General features: G+C 32.4%; 1 protein-coding gene across 13 annotated transcripts in view; it reads left to right on the forward strand.

The window, feature by feature from the left end:
• The window catches only part of TENM3 (teneurin transmembrane protein 3), a 3,351,339-nt gene that overhangs the window by 167,778 nt on the left and 3,160,089 nt on the right, over positions 1–23,472 (forward strand). For all 13 annotated transcript variants that reach the window (XM_074276236.1, XM_074276245.1, XM_074276241.1 and 10 more), the window contains exon 2: positions 10,891–11,013. The gene's annotated coding sequence lies outside the window, so the exon portion shown is untranslated. The remainder of the gene's footprint in view (positions 1–10,890; positions 11,014–23,472) is intronic.

Below are 23,472 nucleotides of genomic sequence, written 5' to 3' on the forward strand. Positions count from 1 at the left end.
TTTTACATGAAACTATATATATATATATATATATATATATATATATATATATATATATATATATGTGATTGACATTAGTAATTAGGTATTCCATAAGAAAGACTGGGTTAGGTCTGAAAGTGTTGTAACTCTAAAAAGCAAAATCATATAAGTAAAGGTAAAAATAGTAATTATGTTATACAAATGAGGTGTTACATAGCAAAAACCTACATAAAGGAATTAATATGGGGGAGGAGGGCTGGTACTTCTGAAAACATTCCTTGCATTGGGAATAAATAACAATACATGCATACACACATATGCATATGTATGTGTATATGTATATACAAGAAGGATATAGCAACCTCCAAATCTTTAAAGAAATAAAGGGAAAAGAAATAGGATAAGGTAAGGTATAGAAGGCTTTATAGATTAGTTGAAGAGAGATAAGGGATAAAAAGGAAGAGAAAAGAAAAGTTAACATGGAAATTTTATTACATATTTTGAATCATCCTTAATTTTCTTCTTTTGGGGAAAGGCTGACATGACAATGTTTTTGTTTTTGTTTTGTTTTGTGTTTTTTCCATTTTCTTTTTTTTACATTTGGCTTAAATAAATACAATTTTAAAAAATGTTCATTATTTTAAAAAAGAGGTTGAGAATTCTTGTCTAGACAAAAGGAACTCTAGTTTAAATGATTTTTGCTTAAAATCTTAATTATATTGATTTTTAGGTTAAGGATAATCTTTTATTGTCTCCCATTTGGGATTCATACTGTTATTAGGAGGAAAGATTGAAATAATGATAACTTAGTAAGGTTTGCAGATTTTTTTTTCACAAACTTTAATATTATCAGAAGGCATTATTAGTTTAGTAAATGGTAACAGTTTTAAAGAATAACCAAAAATGATCTTTCCAGTGTGCTGAGTTGTATAGTAATAGGCTTTAATCATCTTAGGCCTTCTTCATATTAAGCACCACTTCAGGGCTTTATATCTGCTCTCCTCCTTAATTATAATGTACAAAACACAGAATAATAAATATGGCTTTATAATATAAGCATCAATACCAATTTATATTTTACTGCTTTATGTGTCTCAATAGTGGAATAATTTACCTTATACACAGAGTCCTATCAAAACTTAGCATCAATGTCTAAAATCATTAAGCACCTATTAGTGTCACCTTATCTTTTCTTTTTCCCCTGGTAGGAAAAAAATCTTTAATTATATAAATTATTTAAATCTGCTATGAATATAGCTGATGTTGGTACTCCTTTTATCTCTTATTGCACTCACATTTTGGTCTTCCCCTTCGTCACTTTAATATTTTTGTCCTACTGTCTATTATTTGTGGTTTTGCTTCTTCAAAGTGTCCTGGACAAGTAGAATTAGTTTCTCTGAAATTTTATATTTCTTATCCAATGAAAGTGTTCCACTTATTTAATTTTTTTCAATTTTATTTTAACCTTATTCTGTTTTTAAATTTTAAGTTCCAAATTTTGTCTCTCCTACCTCTTTCTCCACCCACTGATAAGATAAGAAACATGATATGAATTATGTATGTGATATCATGCAAAACATATTTCTATATTAGCTAGATTATTAAAAAAAAGCAAAAAAGAATGAGTATATCATACTTCAGTTACTCTCAGGATTCATCAGTTCTTTCTCTGGAGATAGTATTTTTTCCTTTATGAGTCCCAAAGAATCTCTTGGAACAATATATTAATCGAAATTCTCGACTCTTTCACAGTTGATTATCATTAATATATATGTTATTGTGCCCAATGATTTCTTAATTTTTCTCACTGTATTTTCTATCAGTTATCATTAGCTATAATTTTTTTTGTTTTGATTTTTCTGAAACAACTGATCTCTCTTTTTTTACATACATAATTCATATATGTATACAATATATACACATGCATGCATCTATGTGTGTTAATATGTATTGTGCATGTATATATGTTCATATAGATACATATAAATGCACATACGCACATATACATAAACACATATACACACTTAATAAACCTTATTGTTTCTTATCATCAATTCTCTAATCACTATTGTTTTGGTTTGAGGTTATGCCAATATTTATGGTCCTTTGTGTGGAGTTTCAAATTATTCTCTAGAATGGACAAATCAATTCATAAATCTACCAACAAGATATTACTACTTTTCCCTCCAGCATTTGTCAATTCTAATAGTTGTGAGGTGGTACATCAGATTTTTTTTTATTTGCATTTGTCTAACCAATAGTAATTTGGAACATTTTTTATTTAACTTTAAATAGCTTTACTTTCTTCTTCTGAAAAGTGTTTATATATATATATATATGTATATTACCATTTATCAATTAAGAAATGAGATTTATTTTTATAAATTTGACAGTATTTCATATGTGTGAGAAATGAGCTTTTTATCAGAGAAATTTACTGTAAAATTTTTGATATTGCTTAATTGTAAAATGAAGTTTCTCTATCTCTTTAAAACAGATAAATTATTGCTGTTTCATTGAGATCATAATTGTCCCTTGTGGTTTTTTTTTTTTTTTTCATGTTTTTGTTTTTTTTTGTTATTGTTGTTGTTGTTTTTTTACTTCAGATGAAATCTTTTAGTCTGGCCTTTTAATTTAGCTCTTTCTATGTCTGTCTGGTTCAAGTGTGTCCTATAAACACTATATTTTTGAATTCTGGTTTCTGATTAATTATACTATTTGCTTTATGAGTGAGTTAATCCTATTCACATTCAATTATGATTACTGTGCATTTTCCTGTATTCTATTTCTCCTATTTCTTCTTTTTTCTCTTTTCTCTTTTCTCTCCTCAAATTTCTATTTTGCTTCTAACCATTACCTCTCTTAATATACCCTACCTTTTATCAGTCATCTCCTTTTTCTTTTTTCCTTTTTTAAAATTTATTTTAATATTTTTTATTTACCAGATATATGCACGGGCAATTTTACAACACTGACAATTGCCAAACCTTTTGTTCTAATTTTTCCCCTCCTTCCCCCGCCCCAGATGGCAGGTTGACCAATGCATGTTAAATATGTTAAAGTATAAATTAAGTACAATATATGTATACATGTCTAAACAGTTGTTTTACTGTTCAAAAAGAATCGGACTTTGAAACAGTGTACAATTAGCCTGTGAAGGAAATCCAAAATACAGGCGGATAAAATTAGAGGGATTGGGAATTCTATGTAGTGGTTCATAGTCATCCCCTAGAGTTCTTTTGCTGGGCGTAGCTGGTTCAGTTCATTACTGCTCTATTGGAAATGATTTGGTTTATCTCATTGTTGAAAATGGCCACATCCATCAGAATTCATCATCATATAGTATTGTTGTTGAAATATAAAACGATCTCCTGGTCCTGCTCATTTCACTCAGCATCAGTTCATATAAGTCTCTCCAGGCCTTTCTGAAATCATCCTGCGGGTTATTTCTTACAGAACAATAATATTTCATAATATTCATATACCACAATTTATTCAGCCAATCTCCAATTGATGGGCATCCACACAGTTTCCATTTTCTGGCCACCACAAAGAGGGCTGCCACAAACATTCTTGTACTTATAGGTCCCTTTCCCTTCTTTAAGATCTCTTTGGGATATAAGCCTAGTAGTAACACTGCTGGCTCAAAGGATATGCACAGTTTGATAACTTTTTGAGCATAGTTCCAAATTGCCTTCCAGAATGGCTGGATGTATTCACAATTCCACCAACAATGTATCAGTGTCCCTGTTTTCCCACAGAACCTCCAACATTCTGCATTATCTTTCCCTGTCATCCTAGCCAATCTGACAGGTGGGAGGTGGTACCTCAGAGTTGTCTTAATTTGCATTTCTCTGATTAATAATAACTTGGAGCATCTTTTCATATGACTATGTGATGGTCCGGTCTAGCTCTTCTGAAGGGCTCAGAATAAGTCCTTAAATGCGAAGGTTTGGGCTAGCTCCTCTGAAGGGCTCAGAATAAGTCCTTGTCAGGATAAGCAAAAGTTCTTGCCCCAAATTGTGGAACCCAATATGTAATGTGCTGTTGTCTCCAGAAACTGCTGATTGCTCTCTGGGAGGAGATCTGCTGTCTCAACTGCCGCCAACTCTGACCTCATGTAGAGACTCTTTCTCAATCTCTAGAGTGCTACCCTCTTTTATCCTCCCAGAGAATGGGTGTGGGATAATGCAAGGGCTTCTGGGGGAAAAATACTTCAACTTGCTCCTACTAAGCATGCAAGCTCCTCCCCAGAAGTTCAAAAGGGTAAAACTCCCAGTAAAGGCCAGAACTAGAGAATTGTTAAGTACTGACTTAGCACCTAATATCTCATTATCTCATTGGCATGTAGTAAGAACCTAACATGACTAGAAATAGTTTCAATTTCTTCATCTGAGCATTGTCTATTCATATCCTTTGACAATTTGGCTTGATTTCTTATAAATTAGAGTAAATTCTCTATATATTTTGGAAATGAGGCTTTTATCAGAACCTTTGACTGTAAAAATGTTTTCCCAGTTTATTGTTTCCCTTCTAATTTTATCTGCATTAGCTTTGTTTGTATAAAAACTTTTTAATTTGATATAATCAAAGTTTTCTACTTTGTGATCAATAATGATCTCTAGTTCTTTTTTGGACATAAATCCATTCTTCTTCCAAAAGTCTGAGAGGTAAACTATCCTATGTTCCTCTAATTTATTTATAATCTCATTCTTTATTCCTAGGTCATGAATCCATTTTGACCTGATTTTGGTCTACAGTGTTAAGTGTAGGTCAATGCCTAGTTTCTGCCATATTAATTTCCAATTTTCCCAGCAATTTTTGTCAAACATTGAGTTCTTATCCCAAAGGCTGGGGTCTTTGGGTTTGTCAAACACTAGATTGCTATAGTTATTGACTATTTTGGATGGATGTTGGATTTTTATCAAATACTTTTTCTGCATCTATTGAGATGATCATATGGTTTTTATTAATTTGATTATTAATATGGTCAATTATAGTTTTCCTAATATTAAACCAGCCCTGCATTCCTGGTATAAATCCCACTTGGTCATAGTGTATTATCCTGGGGATGATTTTCTGTAGACTTTTTGCTAATATCTTATTTAAGGTTTTAGCATCAATATTCATTAGGGAGATTGGTCTATAGTTTTATTTCTCCATTTTCAACGTACCTGGTTTGTATATCAGTACCATGTCTGTGTCATAAAAGGAATTTGGTAGGACTCCTTCATTCCCCATTTTTCCAAATAGTTTATATAACATTGGAGCTAATTGTTCTTTGAATATTTCATAGAATTCACCTGTAAATCCATCTTGTCTTGGAGATTTTTTTCTTAGGGAGTTGATTAATAGCTTCTTCTATTTCTTTTTCTGAAATGGAGCTATGTAAGAAATTTACTTCCTTCTATGTTAATCTGGAAAGCCTATATTTTTGGAGGTAGTCATCCATTTCACTTAGGTTATCAAATTTATTGGCATAAAGTTGGGCAAAGTAACTCCTTATTATTTCTCTAATTTCCTCCTCATTCATGGAAAGTTTCCCTTTAAATTTATAAGACTAACAATTTGATTTGCCTCTCTCCTTTTTCTAATCAGATTTACCAAAGATTTATCTATTTTATTGTTTTTTTGATAAAACCAACTCTTAGTTTTATTTATTAGTTCAATAGTATTTTTACTCTCAATATTATTAATTTCTCCTTTTAATTTTAGAATTTCAAGTTTAATATTTGATTGGGGGTGTTTTAATTTGGTCTTTACCTGGCTTTTTAAGTTGAAAGCCCAATTCATTGATCTTCTCTTTCTCTATTTTCTTCATGTAAGCCTCCAAAGATATAAAATTTCCCCTTATTACCGCTTTAGCTGTGTCCCACAAATTTTGGTATGATGTCTCATCGTTGTCATTATCTTGAGTGAAATTATTAATTTTGTCTATACTTTACTGTTTCACCCAATCATTCTTTAAGATGAGATTATTTAGTTTCCTATTACTTTTTGATCTATTTATCCCTAACATTTTGTTGAATGTAGTTTTTATTGCATTGTGATCTGAAAAGAAAGCCTTTACTATTTCTCCCTTCCTGCATTTAATTTTGAGATCTTTATGTCTTAATGTATGGTCAATTTTTGTATAGGTTCCATGAACTGCTGAGAAGAAAGTATACTCTTTTCTGTCACCACTCAGTTTTCTGCAAAGATCTATCATACCTAATTTTCCTAATATTCTATTTAACTTTTTAATCTCTTTCTTATTTGTTTTGTGGTTTAATTTATCTAGTTCTGAGAGTGCAAAGTTGAGATCTCCTACTATTATAGTTTTGTTGTCTATTTCTTCTTGCAACTCTCTCAACTTCTCCTTTAGGAAGTTAGATGCATATATATTTAGTATTGAAATTATTTCATTGTCATTTCATTCTACCCTTTAGCGAGATATAATTTCCTTCCTTATCTCTTTTAATTAAATATATTTTTGCTTTTCCTTGATCTGAGATAAGGATGGCTACCCCTGCTTTTTTGACTTCACTTGAAGCATAATAGATTCTAATCCAACCTTTTACCTTTACTCTGTATGTATCTCCCTGCTTTAAATGTGTTTCATGTAAACAACATATTGTAGGGTTCTGACTTTTGATCCAGTCTGCTATCAGTCTCTACACTTAATGGGAGAGTTCATCCCATTCACATTTACAGTTAAATTACTAATTCTGTATTTCGTGCCATCATATTATTCCCAGACTATGCTTTTTTCCCTTGCCCCCCCGAATCCCTTTCCCTGTATTAAACTTATGGGCACCATTTGTGTCACACAGCTCTCCCTCTTTAGAATCCCTCCCTCCTCCCTTAAAATCCCTTTCCCTTTCTTGTTCCCTTTCCATATTACTCTTTTCCTTTTTCCTTTTCCTCTCCCCCTTTTTTAATGAGGTGAGAGAGAATTTTATGTAACACCAATATTTTCTCTTTGAGCCAATTCTGATGAGAGTAAGGTTCACACAATGTTCCTCCCCCTCTCTAACTTCCTTCAAATATGATAGGTTTTCTTTGCCTCTTTGTGGGATGTAGTTTCCCTCTTTTTATCTCCCCTTTTCCCTTTTTCTGAAACTATCCCCTTTCCATTTCTACTTCCCTTTTTTTTGTTATATCATTAAAATCAAATTATACATGTAGGCTTAATGTATATCCACAAGAGAAATATAGTTCTCAAGAGTTCCTTTTATCTTTTTCTGCTTTTCTTTAGTCCTATGATTGGAGATCAAATTTTTTGTTTAGATCTGGTTTTTTCCATAGGAACATATGGAATTCATCTGTATCATTAAATGTCCATCTTCTTCCATGGAAGAAAATGCTGGACTTAGTGGGGTAGTTTATTCTTGGCTGCATTCCATTCCAAGTTCTTTTGCCTTTCAGAATATCAGGTTCCAGGCCTTTCGATCCTTTAAAGTAGAGGCAGCCAGATCTTGAGTGACCCTTATTGTGGCACCTTGGTACTTGAATTGTTTTTTCCTGGCTGCTTGTAATATTTCTTCCTTAGTCTGATAGTTCTGAAATTTGGCCACAGTGTTCTGTGGGTTTTTTTGTTTGTTTGTTTGTTTTTAGGGTCTTTTTCAGAAGGTGTTCCATGAATTCTTTCAATGCCTATTTTACCTTCAGGTTCTATTACCTCTGGGCAGTTCTCATTAATGATTTCCTGTAAAATAGTATCTAGTCTCTTTTTTTAATCATAATTTTTGGAAAGTCCAATAATCCTCAGATTATCTCTCCTAGATCTATTTTCCTGGTCTGTCATTTTGGCAAGTAGATAGTTGACATTTTTTCCAGATTTTCATTTTTTTGGTTTTGCTTGGCCGATTCTTGGTGTCTTAATGAATCATTTATTTGCATTTGTTCAGTTCTGATTTTTAATGAGTTATTTTCTTCATTAGCTTTTTTTTTTATATATCTTTTTGTATATGTTTAAATGAGTTGTTTTGCTCTATGGAATTTTTTTTTTCCATTTCACTAAATTTGTTTTTTAGCAAGTTATTTTCTTTTTCCAATTCACAAATCATTATTTCTTGGGAATTCTTTATCTTTTCCAATTCACAGATCCTACTTTCCTGTGATTTCTTTACCTTTTCCAATTCACATTTCAGGAAGTTGTTTACCTTTTCCAATTCACATTTCATGAAATTGTTACTCTCTTGCATAGCTTCTCTTTCTTTTCCCCATTTTTCTTCTAACTCTCTTTTGAGATTTTTAATAGTTTCTTCTAGGAGAGCTATTTGAGGTATTGTCTGGAGGCTGTCTGCTGTTAGTCTCCTCGGGGTTGGAAACCCACTCTTTTTCTGTATAGAAGCTATCAATTTTTTTTTCATTTTTTTTTTACTCATTTTTTAAAGCCTTCAGGGTCTGCCTTCAGTGCAAGGAGGTTACCAGCTTCCTCTGCAGAGAAAAGATGGGTATATGGACAGTAACTGTCCTCTCAATGGGCTGCAAGGAATGGCCTGCATTGTGGGAGGGCTCTGGAAAGAGCTCCACAAGGAAGTGTGTGGCATGGGTAAGTGTCCTGCAAGGAGCCCCACTGTGAGGATTAGTGACTGCCTTGGGGCAAGAGGTTAGGCAGCAAAAGTATTACTGCCCTCCCACAAATGCCCACTTTGAGTTTTCACAGTTGCCCTATCCCAAACCACACCAAAAGTGTCTCTGCCCGCGGAGTGCAGTTGAGCTGGGGAAATTCCACTACCCCAGGCCAAGCCCCCACTATACAATGGAGAGGCTGCCCTGGGCTTTGCCCCTGCTGTGTGACTGCCCCCCCAACAAGAGCCCCTTGCTGCAGAATGCTTCAGAGAGCTGTGTTATGGTCTTTGCTGAGTCACTTCTGGTCCTTTGTGGGCACAGCCAGATCCTCTCAGGCTCTGGAATCCCTCAGTGCACCCACTACCCTAGGCTCCAACTTCTCTGCTGGTCCACTACTCTGCCACCAAAGCAAAGCAGTCAGGCTATGGAAGAAAGCTCTATGTTAACCTTCCAAATGCAGAGGCCGAGCCTGCTTCCAATTCTACCTTGCCCATACTGATCTACTCCCACCACCTCAGGTCAACCTTTTCTGGCGATATTCCAAATTCTCTTTGGCTGGTAAGTTGTACTTCCAATCTTCGCGGGTATTACCAGTCAAATTCTGTTTTTTGAGGTTGAATTAAATAGTTGGTATTGAAGGAATGAGAGAGCTTAAAAAGTCCCATCTGGCTTCTCCACCATCTTGGCTCCCCATCTCCTTTTCTTTATGTCCTTTTTTTATTTCTCTATTCAGCAGGATGGATTTCTATTCATAATTAAGTATGTCTATATATTCTTACCTTTTCAACTCAATTCCAATGAAAGTAAGGTTCAAGAATTGCCAACCATTTCCCTATCTATCACTCATTTTCCCTTCCACTATAGAAACTCTTCCTTTCAAGAGAATTTTTTTTGGAGGGAAAAAAAAAAAAAGAACAAAATTGACCTAATGGTAAAAGAGGCATAAAAATTAATTGAAGAAAATGACTCCTTAAATAGCAAAATTAGCCAAATAGAAAAAAGAGACAATGATAACTTAGCGGTATAGAAGTAGGTTTAGATATGTGTGTATGTATATATACATATATACACATAGAGAAGTAGAGATAAGGGGACAGTTAGAGATAATATATAGTATAGCTATATCTCAAAGTTGATTTTCAACTTTCTTAGCCTGCTGATGCAGAAAAGAACAAGGAGTAATACTGTGCATTCCAAAGAGTCACTCTAGATTCACTATTACTCACCCCTTTATCTAATGTGTTGCCAAGACCTTTTGACTTCATATTTTTAACATCTCTCAAATAGGCCTTCTCTTCTCCTCTGACACTGCTACCATTTTGGTATAATCCAGCATCATCTCATTCTAGAATTATTGCAATAACCTGCTAGTGGATCTGCTTGCCTCTAGTCTTTTTTCCCACTCCAATCATGTCACCACCCTACTTTATAAAATTCCAGGAATTGGAATTCCATGTTGATTCCAGGATTACATACAACATGTTATGTTTAGCATTCAAAGCCCTTTAAAATCTAGCCCTTTTTCCCATTTCTGTCTTCTTAAATTTTATTCCCCAATATATACTCTTCTGTCTAATGACAATGGTTTCCTTCTTGTTCCATAAATAAGACATGTTCTCTTCCAGCCTTGGACATTTTTCTGGCTTTTGTCTATTCTTGGAATGCTATTTTACCTCCATTCTATGTACTGATCTCTTTAATTTCCAATAGGTTTCAGCTAAAATTTTCTTTGGGAAGCCTTTCCCATCTCTTCTTTATTCTAGTGCCTTTTCTCTGATTCTTATTTTTAATAGACTTTGTATATAACTTATTTTGTATACGTGTGTATGGTATCTATCGATATATATATATATATATATATGTGTATATATATATATGCATAATATAATATAATATGTTATATATTGTCTTCCCCATTGGATTGTAAGCACCCTGAGTGCAGGGACTGATTTTAGCCTCTTTGAGTGTCCCCTAGTCCTTATACATATTCCCTGACACCTAATAGACATAAGCATAAATATTTATTGTTTGATTTATTATATTTGGAAGACACACATTTTGTTAAGTGCATATAATTTTACTGGACTTGATAATTTCTGACAAATAATTGAATGGCATTTAATGAAATCTATTTTTGTACTTCCTCATGGCACGTGTAGTCACAGTTAAATTCATTTTGTCTGAGAAAATCTGCTGGTTTCTTCAGTGACCACTGTTTTAGCTTTCAGATTAGAGGAGTGTAAATGTTACTATACCAGTTATAATAAGTGATATTTTCCATCATACAAGAAATTGTGAGATGAATTTATTTTGTTCTGTTTTGAAATGAGATTTTTTTTTTATTCTTTAAAGAACTGTATGCAGTGAGAGCAGATTGTGGAGAAAGAATAATTGAACAATTACCCTCTGAATTTTCTTCGGACGTGTAGAATATTCCTGCTGAAACACTAAGGCAACTAGGAGAAGCAGCTCACTGTAAGTATTTTAAGTGAAATAAAAAAAAATATTTTTTATATTGCTCTGATGCTTGATGATTTAAGACAGAGTCCACTTTTGTGGCACTTAAAAATAACAGCAATAACAATAGTAGGAGACAGGAAACACTTGAAGATTTCTGAGTCATGGATTGCAGAGAGAAAGGATACTTGAAGAAGTTATTTATAAACTGATGGATTTTTCTTACTGTAAATGGTGTACCAAATGTCATAGGATAGTTTTTAGCCATTAAAACTGATAAACTTTCTTTAAGCTATTAAAGTTTAAATTTGCACTAAGACTTTTAGGACACCTTATCTTAGATTTTGTGACAAATGGAATTAGGGTTACTTACAAAAATGAATTGTTTTTTGCCATGATGCATAGAAAATTTGTATTGTGAAATTTAAAATATTTTGAACGTCTTGCAAATCTAAGTGACAGATTGTCTATACCTAATCAAAGTACTCCATCCACTATAATCAAAGCTATACTTGAATGAGAGACACCTATGTGCCAAACGTTTAAATTTAATATCTTTCTGATGTCTTAAAATTTATAATAATATTGATGTTTGGAATTAGGATGAGAAGCTTGCTCAAACTGAAGTTACTTGAGAACCTTAGAAGTACTATTTTGAAAAGATTAAGAACTGAGGCATTCATATGTTTGCCTATACAAGGGCCATTATAATGGGTGTGGGGTGGATTATATTTAATTGGTGACTTGCTGTTAGAAATTTTATGTCTTCATAACAAATTACTTGATTAAAAATTTGTAAAAAAAATTGATTATCAATATTACAAAATAGGTTCTAACTGTAATTTTTACTTTTCCTTTGTGTATAAGTATGCTGCTCTCATGAAGAGTAAACAGTTTGAATTTCCTTCTGAGGCTATTTCATTTTATTTTTTTTCAATCCATTCTTATCCAACCAAATATTTTGTAACCTAGGAGATATGATCTGGAACCTTCAGACTTCCAGACAAAAGAACTATCAAAGACTCTGAAATTTGATACCAAAAAGCTTCAAAAGAATTCAGATCTATTTAGGTTTGGATGTCTACATAGAGTAGGTCAAATGTATCCCTTTGTTTCTAACTTTATCACCTGAAAAGCTTTGTAGGTGATAAAATATATTCAACTCTCCTCTTTATTTGATAGAATACTCTAACATAATGTATAAAATGAAAGAAATGTACTGAAACTATAACTTAGGTATAGTTTAGAAATCTCTGTGCAGAGAAAAAAAGCAATTCAAGCTATATTTAAAAAATATTTTGTTTAGCTCACTCTTTAAATATTTCCTCTTTTAAAATATTGTCACACGTTGATGTTTATCAATGATTTAATACAAAAAGATATGATTTTTATTTTAAAGTGGTTCATATAAATTCTATAGTGTTTGTCCTAAGTGTCTTTTGTATTCACCCCCCTTTTGTTGTTATACAACCAATTGGACATTTCCCTTGAATTTTAATCATGGAATTGATTCAAAGCCAAGTTAGCACTCAAGAAAGTCCCAAAATCAAGCTTAATAAAAAGATGTGGGGATTTCCCTGTTAAAACATTTTTTTAAAAAGTGACTCTCAGTATATCTCATCACAGCAATATAGTTTCTTAAATTACATAAGGGACATTGGCCAGTTGTACAATTAAATCTTTCTTTTTACTGTAGTCATAGTTTTAAGCTTTTTTTCCCCATTATGAAACAAATGTTGATGGGTTTGTATACCAAAGCAACTTTTTGGATGGAACATGAAACATGCTTTGATCCAATTCAACTTATCCTAAAAATGGCCCAGGCCATTCTGCAGGAACATAAAGATAGCAACAAATTCACCGAAATGATTTTCAGTGTAGAATAAGGCCTAATGAGCATAGAAGCATAGTAAGTTATTCTGGAAACTATAAAAGCTAAGATTGAAATGAATCCATGACATTGTCTTTTCATATCGCCACTTTATTATGTCTCATTATATTTCATCTATAAATATAGGTATTTGGGAGATTAACAGCAATCATTGAAGTATGGTAGTACTACTGTTCATTAACAGAGAGGTAACCCAATGTTAGAATAATGTTTCATTCTTAAGGCAAAATGTGGAAGCCCTCTAGTGGTCATAGTATTCAACAGGGTTCCCAGGAATCAAATCAAAATAAATGTCATAATGAAGATGGGTTTGTTTGTATTTCAGAGGTGCAGCTGTTCAAAATTTACAGATTTTATAGCTTTATTCAAATTTCTATTCACACTGTTTGTCTTTGCATTTACAGACCATTTCTTATGACTTTTCTAAAGAAGAAAAATATCTTCTACAGAATACTTCACAAATTAAAAATTAAATGGAATTTGGAATGGAACAGTTCATGTATATACAGCTGGCTCTTAGAGGACACTCTGTGATGCTGCATTTATTGTCTTGAGCTCAAAGCAGCACAAATTTTTTCTGGGTATTTTATAGGCAGCATGTGTCATAGGGAAGGCAATCTATTTTGTAGAACCAAAAGGTGCATCATTATTTTAAATATTTTTGTCAAAATACAGAAGGGTAAAATCAGAGATAACCAGTTTTGCAATTTGTGTGTGTGTGTGTGTGTGTGTGTTTTACTTATTTTTATTAAGAGATGAGGTAACCTTATAGTCAATAGGAATGTTAAAGAGTCATTCCTTTTGGGAAATTTTTACCTTGACTATTTTAAAGTTTGATTGTTTCTACATGTCATGCACTCAGATGTGCTGTCCCATACCAGCATATGTCCAAACAGCTGCTTCAGTAGCTGTTAAAATTATTCTTCAATTCTTGCAGGTCTTGAAGAGCAATTTCAAAGTCATTGCTAATGTCATTTTAATGATTTCTCTTAAGGAAATATTAAGTATTATCAGTTGAGGCATAGCTAAGAACCTGAGAAATAAAGAAGTAGAAATACAGTAACAGCTGTAAAACTGAACATACAGAAATTGTTTGGTTTCCTTTTTTTCTACTCACTATCACTACTTGGTTAAAACTATTACAGATAGGATCCACATGCATCTGAATTTCCAGCTTGAATGTCTCATTTGTCTAATCAGATATGTAACTGATCAAAATCACTTTTCTGTAACATTATAATTGAGTGGATCCTGGGGAATCTCTTGAAAATTTCCAGTGATTGGAAAATTCACCAGTTTGCTAGATAGCCCTTTTTCACTTTTTTTTCTTAAAATGAGCCTATTTTTACTTTATACATATTGCTCATAAAGCTAAAAATAATCTAATCCCTTCAATATGACAACTATTAGATTGTTATAGTGCCATCTCCCAAATCTGCTTTTCTCCATAAATATCCTTACTGTAGCTAAAGGATGATCAGAAGAGTCTGGGCTCTAGTTCTTGCCTGATTTCTTCTGGATGCACTCTAACCTGTCAATGTCCTTTGTAATGCCTCCATTGGAACATAATTCCACAGACATGGTTTGACAAGGACAAAAAACAGCTGAATAATCACTTTCTTCATTCTGCTTCAGTCTCCTAATTTATTGGAAGGGTAGTCATCAGGGAGTGTTGGGAAATGATAATCTTCTATCTTTCTGGGGAAAAAAATGTGCCCATAGCATACGTTTTAAGTTTAATCTGAGTTGCTAACTATTTTTTAAACCATCACTTTCTGAAGTCTAGGCAATCAATCACAATAACAACAATAACAAAATAAATCAAGTACTCATTTGCCCATTGTGTTTGCTGATTCCTAAAGTGTAAATGGTCATACTGAAAATTTTAAAAGTAACTCTCTAAGCCACTTTGAACAGACTCTCGAACATCTCTCAAGGTGATGGACTAATGAGAAGCATCAGATTCATGCAGGGAGTTACAAAACTCTGGAATGCAACTAAAATCACATTACATTTTAATTTGTAGTTTTTTTTAGCAAAATTAATAAAAATACAGTACCACATAAATAATGTTAATTTGTGATATTCTAAGTCAATAATTCTAATATTCTAAGTCCACAAGAATCCATTTATCTCTGAGCTTGTTATCATTGAACTAAGTGATCAATAACAACTCTTCTGTTTCTGGATCTATGATCTTAACATCTAAATACAATCTAGCAAATCACTAACTTTTTATTGGCTGCCATATCACTCAGTTAAGTCATTATAAACCTTAGTTTAATGAAATCCCAAATAGTTTCCCCATGAGTAGCCATATATTCATGATGACTTGATTCTGTATTTGCAAAACTGATTTAAAAATAATAATTATTTATACAATACTTTAAAGCTTACAGAGTTCTTTACATGTTTTCTTATTTCAAATAAAACATGTCTATTGCTTATCCCCGGATTCAATGCAATCTCAGTAGATTTGGCTTATAGCTTTAGTCATATAATATGTGTTTGAGCACTGACTCTTTCATATAATATGTGCTCAAACTTTATATCATCTGCTACTTTGATCACATGCCATTTATATCTTCATCTCAGGCAAGTGATATAGGTTTGGATCACAGTAAGGTGTGCTGGAAAAGGATCAGATGTAGAGCTAGAAGTCATGAGTTCAAGTGTGGCTCTCTAAATGTTAGGTGAAATTGTTATAATTATTTTGCATATTTGAAACTTATTAAGGTTCAGGTATTTCTACTTCATATTTTGAGATGTTTTTTTCCTCTATTGGTTTTTTTCTGACTATAGCATTCACTTATTTTAAAATTTTGTTTCTTCCTGTTGTCTCTAGGATAAAATGCAAAATCCTCCATCTGCTTAAGTCTTTCACAATCTAGCTCCCCTCTACATTTCTAGTCTTATTTCATGGAACTTTCTTTCACAAAACTCTGGTCCAGTCAAACTGGCCTATTCTCTGTTCTTCTTAATTAAGTTTGAATTCTCCTATCTCCATATCTTTTCAACCTGGAATGCAATTCTCTGTCACCTATGCTTCTTATATTCCCTAGCTTCGTTTAATGCTCCAGGAGAATTCTCCTGATACTCTGAATAATTAATGCTCTCTATACCTTGAAATAACTTGTTATAGCTTTGAATATACTTTGCATGTAATTATCTATTTACATTTAATATTTTCCACTTCTTCTTTTTCCTTACAATCCCATAGGTGATAAGTTCTTTGAGGGCAGGGACTATGGTCCATAAACCATAAATCATAAAGCATGGAATTTGATCTCTACTATCACCACCTGAAATTTAATTGAAAGACTAGTGGCATATTTTTATTATGCTAAAGCAGATTTACAATGATCTCTGCAAAGCACTGAAATTCCATGTCCAAAGAACATTTGTGGACTATGTCTATGTCCGGGTAAGGGAAAGACCTACAAGTTTGTGTAGTTACTTTCTCTGGATGGAAGGGTATGGGAGCATATGAAGTGCTTTTAACATAATACAAAGTTAGTAAATACTTTGCCTTTGTTTTTAGAATCAGTTGAAATTCAAGCTGTATCAGTTTCACAGTGCATATCTGGATTTTTTTAAACTAGCAATATTTTTCTCAGCAGAGCCTATTTCTATTTGCAAATTTATCTTTTAGTAAGGCATAAGCATACTTTCATTTCACTTCAAATCTAGCATTTTGTTTTTTGTTTTATTTTTGGAGTCTTTTTTATCACAATAGTGCAATGTGGCATGGTAGGGTCTGCTCTTGTTTTCAACTGATGAAAACTGCAGATGATTTTGTATTAATTATTGAAGGCTAAAATTATGGTGATCTTAATTTCAAACCTATAGAAGCCAAACTCTAATTTATCTCTATCTTTATATGCCTTACTCATGGTGATTTATGAGTTAGTTTGTGAATTAAGGTCAGACAGTAGCTTTAATTACATATGCTTTTCTTTCTAATGTGATATAAAATATATACTAAAAGTTACCACCTGAAAAATCTTGCAAATACATAAATAATTTTGTCCGTGTTTATATTTTTCTTCATTATTTTTTACTATAATACAATACTTAAAGAAAAAAAAAAGATTAGTTTTAATTAGCAAAGTAACAGCCTCATCTGCTATAATGTTTTTAAAGACTCAATGAACATTTTGAAGGTTTTTTATTTTAATAGTATTTTATTTTTTCAAATACATTCAAAGATAGTTTTCAACATTCACTTTTCCAAAACGTTTTCTTCCAAATTTTCCCCTCTCCTCAAGACAGTATGCAATCTAATACAGATTAAATATTGCAATTCTTCTACACATATTTCATATTCATCATTCTGTGGAAAAAAAGGGGGAAAACATGAGAAAGGAAAAAAAAAACAGCAAATAAACAACAACAAACTAAAAATGCTATGCCTTGATCCACATTCGGTCTCCTTAATTCTCTCTCTGGATATGGATGGCATTTTTTTTTATCATAAATCTATTAAATTGCCTTGAATTACCTCACTGTTGCAAAGAACCAAGTCCATTGTAGTCGGTCAACACATAATGATTTGCATTTCTCGAATCAATGGTGATTTAGAGCATTTTTATGAATAGGAATAATTTTAATTTCTCCTTCTGAAAATCATTTGTATCCTTTGACCATTTATTAATTGGGTAATGGCTTGTATTCTTATACATTTGAGTCAATTCTCTATATATTTTAGAAACAAGATCTTTATCAGAAACACTGGATGTAAAAAGTGTTTCCAAGCTTTCTGCTTCCCTTCTAATCTTGACTGCATTGGTTTTGTTTATGCAAATCCTTTTTAATTTAATGTAGTCAAAATTATCCATTTTACATTTTATAATGTTCTCTATGTCTTCTTTGGCCATAAATATCTTCCTTTTCCACAGATCTGAAAGGTAAATTATCCTTTGTTTTAGTAATTTGTTTTTAATATCACTGGTTATGTCTAGATCAGGAATCTGTTTCAACCTTATCTTGTAAGATATTGGTAAATGCATGGTTTCTACCATAATACTTTGCAGTTTTCCCAGCATTTTTGTCAAGTAGTGAATTCTTATCCCAGAAGCTGGAGCTTTTGGGTCTGGTGAATATTCTTGACACATCTAATATGTTTGCTTAGAGTTGGAAGTCCAAAATAATTCAGGGAGGAAAGGGAACAGAATAGGGAAAGGAAAGAAGGCACTTAAAGCTCTCTTCTTTCATCCTTATCTTTTCAGAGGCAAATATTTTTTTCCATTCTTTAATTATTCTCTAATATTGTCATCTTTGCTTTGAGTCTTTCTTTTGTTTTGTAGATAGAGATTAGCCACATTTTTAAAACCCATCATAATTAACTATTTCATTGAACTGTAACCTTTTCTAAAGTGAAGACAGGAAACATAGACACAGATCTTCATCTTATTTTCACAATAATAACAATGGCTAGCATGTATATAATGTTTTAATGTTTAAGAAGTGCTCTTTATATGTTATTAAATTTGATTCTTACAATAACTCTCTGAAGTAGGTCCATTTTATAGATAAAGAAACTGAGGCTAATGACTTAATGTGGGTTCAAACAGCTAGTGAGTGTCTAAAGAAATGTTTGAACTTAGTTTCCATTCTATAATCTCATTGAAAGTCATAATTTTTGAGAGTTACTGTGATAGATAAATTCAGTACTATGTGGTCAATCTAAGGACAACCTTCATCACATTTACCTAGTTGGGCCTTGAGATGATAGACTCATTGTCCATCAATGATCTTATATTTTTAACATTTCCAGTGTCACAGGGAAAATTTGATCAACAAATAAAATAATACCATTTCTTTGACCACAATGTCATTTGTTAATAGGGCCATGGGATCTGTTAATAAAGAAGAGATCAATGACATGTACCCATTTGAAACAAATAGAGGAGAGCTTACAGATTCTTTTATACATAGTTGTGTCTTCCTTCCAATTGGCCTCATTCTGCATCATTGCATTCTTCCTTGGCAATCCTGATTGGTGGATGTTTTATTGAGGAAATAAGGTTAAAGGTTCTTAGCTCTTCCCTCTTGTGGTCAGTAGGTAATGAACTTTTCCTCAGATGTGGCCAATAATACCCTCCTTCAGCTCCTTGTACTGGAAATTGCTAACAATCTTATAAAATAAAAAGATAATCTCAATGGGGTTTTTACTGGCTTATTCTCCCCTTTTTAGACTAGGTCACTTCAAACTTTAATGAAGGGAGAAGGGCAAACCTCATACTGCCTATGGGGAGTTCTCACTCAAACTGATCCTGTTTGCTGAGCAAACAGAAGGCAGAGTCCCATTTGGATAGTCAATGAGAAGGTATCTTGGGGACTAGGAATTATTCACATTACTAGGTCCTGGCCTTAACCAGGACTACTTGGTCTTTTCAAAACTGGGTTCTTGAAAAATAGGAGAAAAATGATGGATGACAAAATAATTGGATATTAATATAATAATATAACATTAATTTCCCTCACCAGATTAGTTGAATCTGACAAATTAGACTCTATGGCAGTTTTTTTGGAATACTTAGAGAATTGTGGTGCAGTTGAAAAGAATATTGAATAGAGTCACTGACCTAAAGGTCAGTTTCTGTCTTGCCAATGTAGAACTGATATAATCCTAGGAGAAATCACTTATGCATGCCAGAACTCAGTTTCATCATTTATAAAGTGAATGTTTTGGATATTTGTCCTATAGTCATTTCAATCATCTCCTACACTTTGTACCTCCATTTATGTCCATTGGGATTTTTTTTGAACAGTTATTGAAGTGGTTTGCCATTTTCTTCTTCAATTTATTTTACTGAAGACACTGAGGTAAACAGGCTTAATGACTTGCCTAAGGTCACAATGGTTGTAAGTAACGGAAGTCAGATTTAAACTTAAGAAGATGATTCTTTCTGACACTCTATCCTGGCACTCTATCCACTATTCCACATGGCTGCTCAATTGTTTTAGACAAAATGACCCTTGAGGTTCCATCCATCTATAATTGTATTACCTAATGACTTAAATGGAAGTAATATTTTTGCACCATAAAAAACATACTAAGAAAGAACAATACTAGATGAGTTCTTCTCATTTTCAGGTAGCTACAGAAGCAACTTTAATTCATTATTGGAAAATGTAGTTTGTTATTGAAAACCCTAAGTGTGATATCACCAAAGCTCACAGAATATAAAGCAAGATGTAGTTTACTAGAACATGGAAATTGTCTCTTTTATGAGTTACTAGTGCATGAATAGCATAGCAACAATTTTCATTGTAACAAAAGAAGTCTTATCATAGTTATAGTAATACAAAAAGAAGTTGTCCAATATATATCTTTCCCAGAGGGGGAAAAGGATCAATTTTAATTTTTCTACCTTTTAATAGTGTTTCTATTTTATATGAAACTTAAAATATTCACATAAAACTACAGAGATACTAAAATGTGGCAAGTCAAAAGTGAATCATTTCTTTTGTCAAAGAAGCATGGTCTTTACTCCTGAGTCACTATTAAAAATAAGTATAAGGTAGTTAAAAATGAAAATGCATGATGAGTCTTCTTTTTGTCAATTTGTATAATTTTTCAGTTAAGCAGGCATAAATCAAAGAATATTGTATTTTTTGAGGCTCATTAAAGAGACATTACATATCAGAATAGTGAAGTAGTCAGCATAATGAAATGATGAATGCCTATAACAATCTGTATGTAAATGATGTGAGACAGATTTGCTAGTGTTTCAGAGGAGAATAACAGTCTCTCTGACAGTTCCCTGTAGGTGCTGTTACTGGATGCAAGTGACAGATGTTAAATGTAAACTTCTTCAACAGAGAACACTTATTAGCACTTAGTGGAAAATGGCAATATAGAATAAGACAAATAGCAGGTAATACCTTTTTAAATGAATTTTTTCTAGAAGGTATGTTATTGCATATCAAAAGTTCTTTTGTTGACAAATCCCATATTCTTGATTGCAGGAAACATTCTGGATTGGAAAAAAGGTTATTTCAAAACCACTGTGTATACATACATGCATGCACACACATATGTACTATATGTATTCATATATACACATAAATATATATATTTGTTGATGAAATATTTTTTAATGTTGGACTATTTTCTTAGCATTTGCTTAGGGATTTTTCCATACTTTAATAGAATGAAGAGCTTAGGTGATTGATCCCTGATAGCAGGTACTACATATGTATGAAATTGAATAAATCTTATTTTATTAAAAATCTGGTAAATGTATAAAATAATGAGTAGGTACAGGATTCCAAGTTTGGAATCCTAGTTGGAGGTCAATTAATCCATCCTTCTTATTTCCCAGATAGAGTAATAGTCTCAAAGAGACAAAGTGATTTAGGATTATGGGATCCAAGACCTGGAGCTGCAAAATAAATTCAGGATTTTAATCCAAATCCTTTGACTATGAATCTAATAGTTTTAATGTAGCGTAGTCTCATCAAAAAATTCCAGTTTTCCTTTTTATGTTTAAATTGGTTGTTATACTCAACTCTCAGTTACTTTGGGCTGATTATTTTGGGATTTCCTTGGTTTTGACTTATTTGTATAATTAAATAGATTTGAATTTTTCCATTGCAGATACTTGTTTTTTACTCTTACAAGCTATAACATCTCCATGGTGTCCATTATTATAAAATAATTTTCATCTATATAATTAATAGTTCTACCCCATTCCCAAGATACCCAACCATCATATTGGATGGCTCTTTCAGTTTTTTTTTAATTGGCTTATTGTTCTTTAAATTGTTCTGATAGTGCCCCTACTATATCCCAAAAAGACAAAAAAAAAAAAAAAGATAAAAAAGGACCCATATATGCAAAAAATATTTGTAGCAGATCTTTTTTGTGGTAAAGAATTTTAAAAATGAATTAATTTCCATAAATTGGGGACTAGATTTATAAATTATGATATATAACTGTAACTACAATATTATAATTCTGTAAGAAATGGTGAACAAGCTGATTTCAGAAAAGCCTGGAAAGACTTACATGAACTGATGTTGAGAGAAATGAGCAGAACCAGGAAACTATTATACACAGAAACAGCAAGATTGTGTAATGAACAACTATAATAGACTTAGCTCTTCTCTGCAATTCAGTGAGCCAAGAAAATTCCAAAAAGACTTTGAATGGAACATGCCATCCACATCCAGAGAGAGAATAATGGAGACTTAACATGTATTGATGAATACTATTTTCGCCTTTTTCCCCCTTTGGTTTCATTTTTTTTCTTTCTCATGGTTTTCCCCTTTTGTTCTGATTTTTCTTCCCCAACATGATTCATATGGAAATATGTTAAAAAATGAATGCATACATATAACCTAAATAAAATTTTAAAATGTATCTGAGAAAGTAGGTAAAGTCCGTTAGTCAAATCTGATTCTAAAAAGTTCATTAAGATGTTTGGTAAAGAATGCTTAATTTTTACCACAAAAGAGTTCCTGAATCATCAATAATTTGGAACCTAAGTTCTAATTAGTTATAATAGACATATCTGTCCTAGAAAATATATAAAAATTATAATTGCACCATATGAAAATAATTTAGTATTAGGAAAAAAAATTGAACATTAATCTTTTTTTTTCATACCTGAATAGGATTATCCAACTAAATCTATTCTGCCTAAAACAATTAGGTTGATAATGGGAAACCTGATGACACATCCAGTAGTATAACAAAGTATAGTCAAAAGATGATTGAAGAAGAAACCAGAGAACTTTGAGCTTAAACCCAGCCCTGCCAGTTGTTGGCTATGCATGTCTAAAATAGGAATAAATTGTCACTATTTTTCTCAATGAGGTTCATAGAAAAATAGATTTATAGAAAAAAGGATATTATGGGATGGATCAAAATGATGATGATTGATATTTTGGGATTGTCAGGTCCTCCTGACTCCAGGCCAGGCACTATAGGTAACACAGTAGATAGAATGCCAAGTTTAGAATAAAGATTTGTATTCTTAAATTCAAATATGTTCTGAGTTATTTACCAGCTGTGTGACTCTGGTCAAGTCACTTAACTCTGATTACCTCACTTACCTCATTTCCTCATAAAATGAGATGAAGAAGGAAATGGCAAGTCACTCCAGTATCTCTGCCAAGAAAATTCCAAATGAGTCCCCAAAGTTTCAATATGACTGAAACAATTGAACATTTTCTTTTGCTATCTTCAGTAACTTATTCCTATTTATCCCTGAAATCTAGGCATTTAAGTATACCTTTTCTTTTTTTTTTCCTTGTTTATATATTTTGGGCCAAATTTGTAATTTCATTAAAATAGGGAGCTTCCAATAAGGAATCACCTGTCAATAAAAATCTGCACCTTAATAAAGAATCTTAGAGTATTGTATGAAGACACTAAGTGGTTAAAATATTTTCTCCAGAGTAAATATGTCTCAAAGACAGAATTCAAATGCAGATCTGCCTGGCTCAGAGGCCAGATCTCTATCCATTTCACCACTTAGTCTCTTTAAGCATTTGAATATGAATGTTAATTGCTAATTTCCTACATCTTCTTTAGCTTTCTGATTAAAACCTTCTTCCATTTTTTGGTTTATCTA

Source organism: Sminthopsis crassicaudata, chromosome 6, assembly GCF_048593235.1.
Source record: "Sminthopsis crassicaudata isolate SCR6 chromosome 6, ASM4859323v1, whole genome shotgun sequence".
Taxonomy (NCBI): Eukaryota; Metazoa; Chordata; class Mammalia; order Dasyuromorphia; family Dasyuridae; genus Sminthopsis; species Sminthopsis crassicaudata.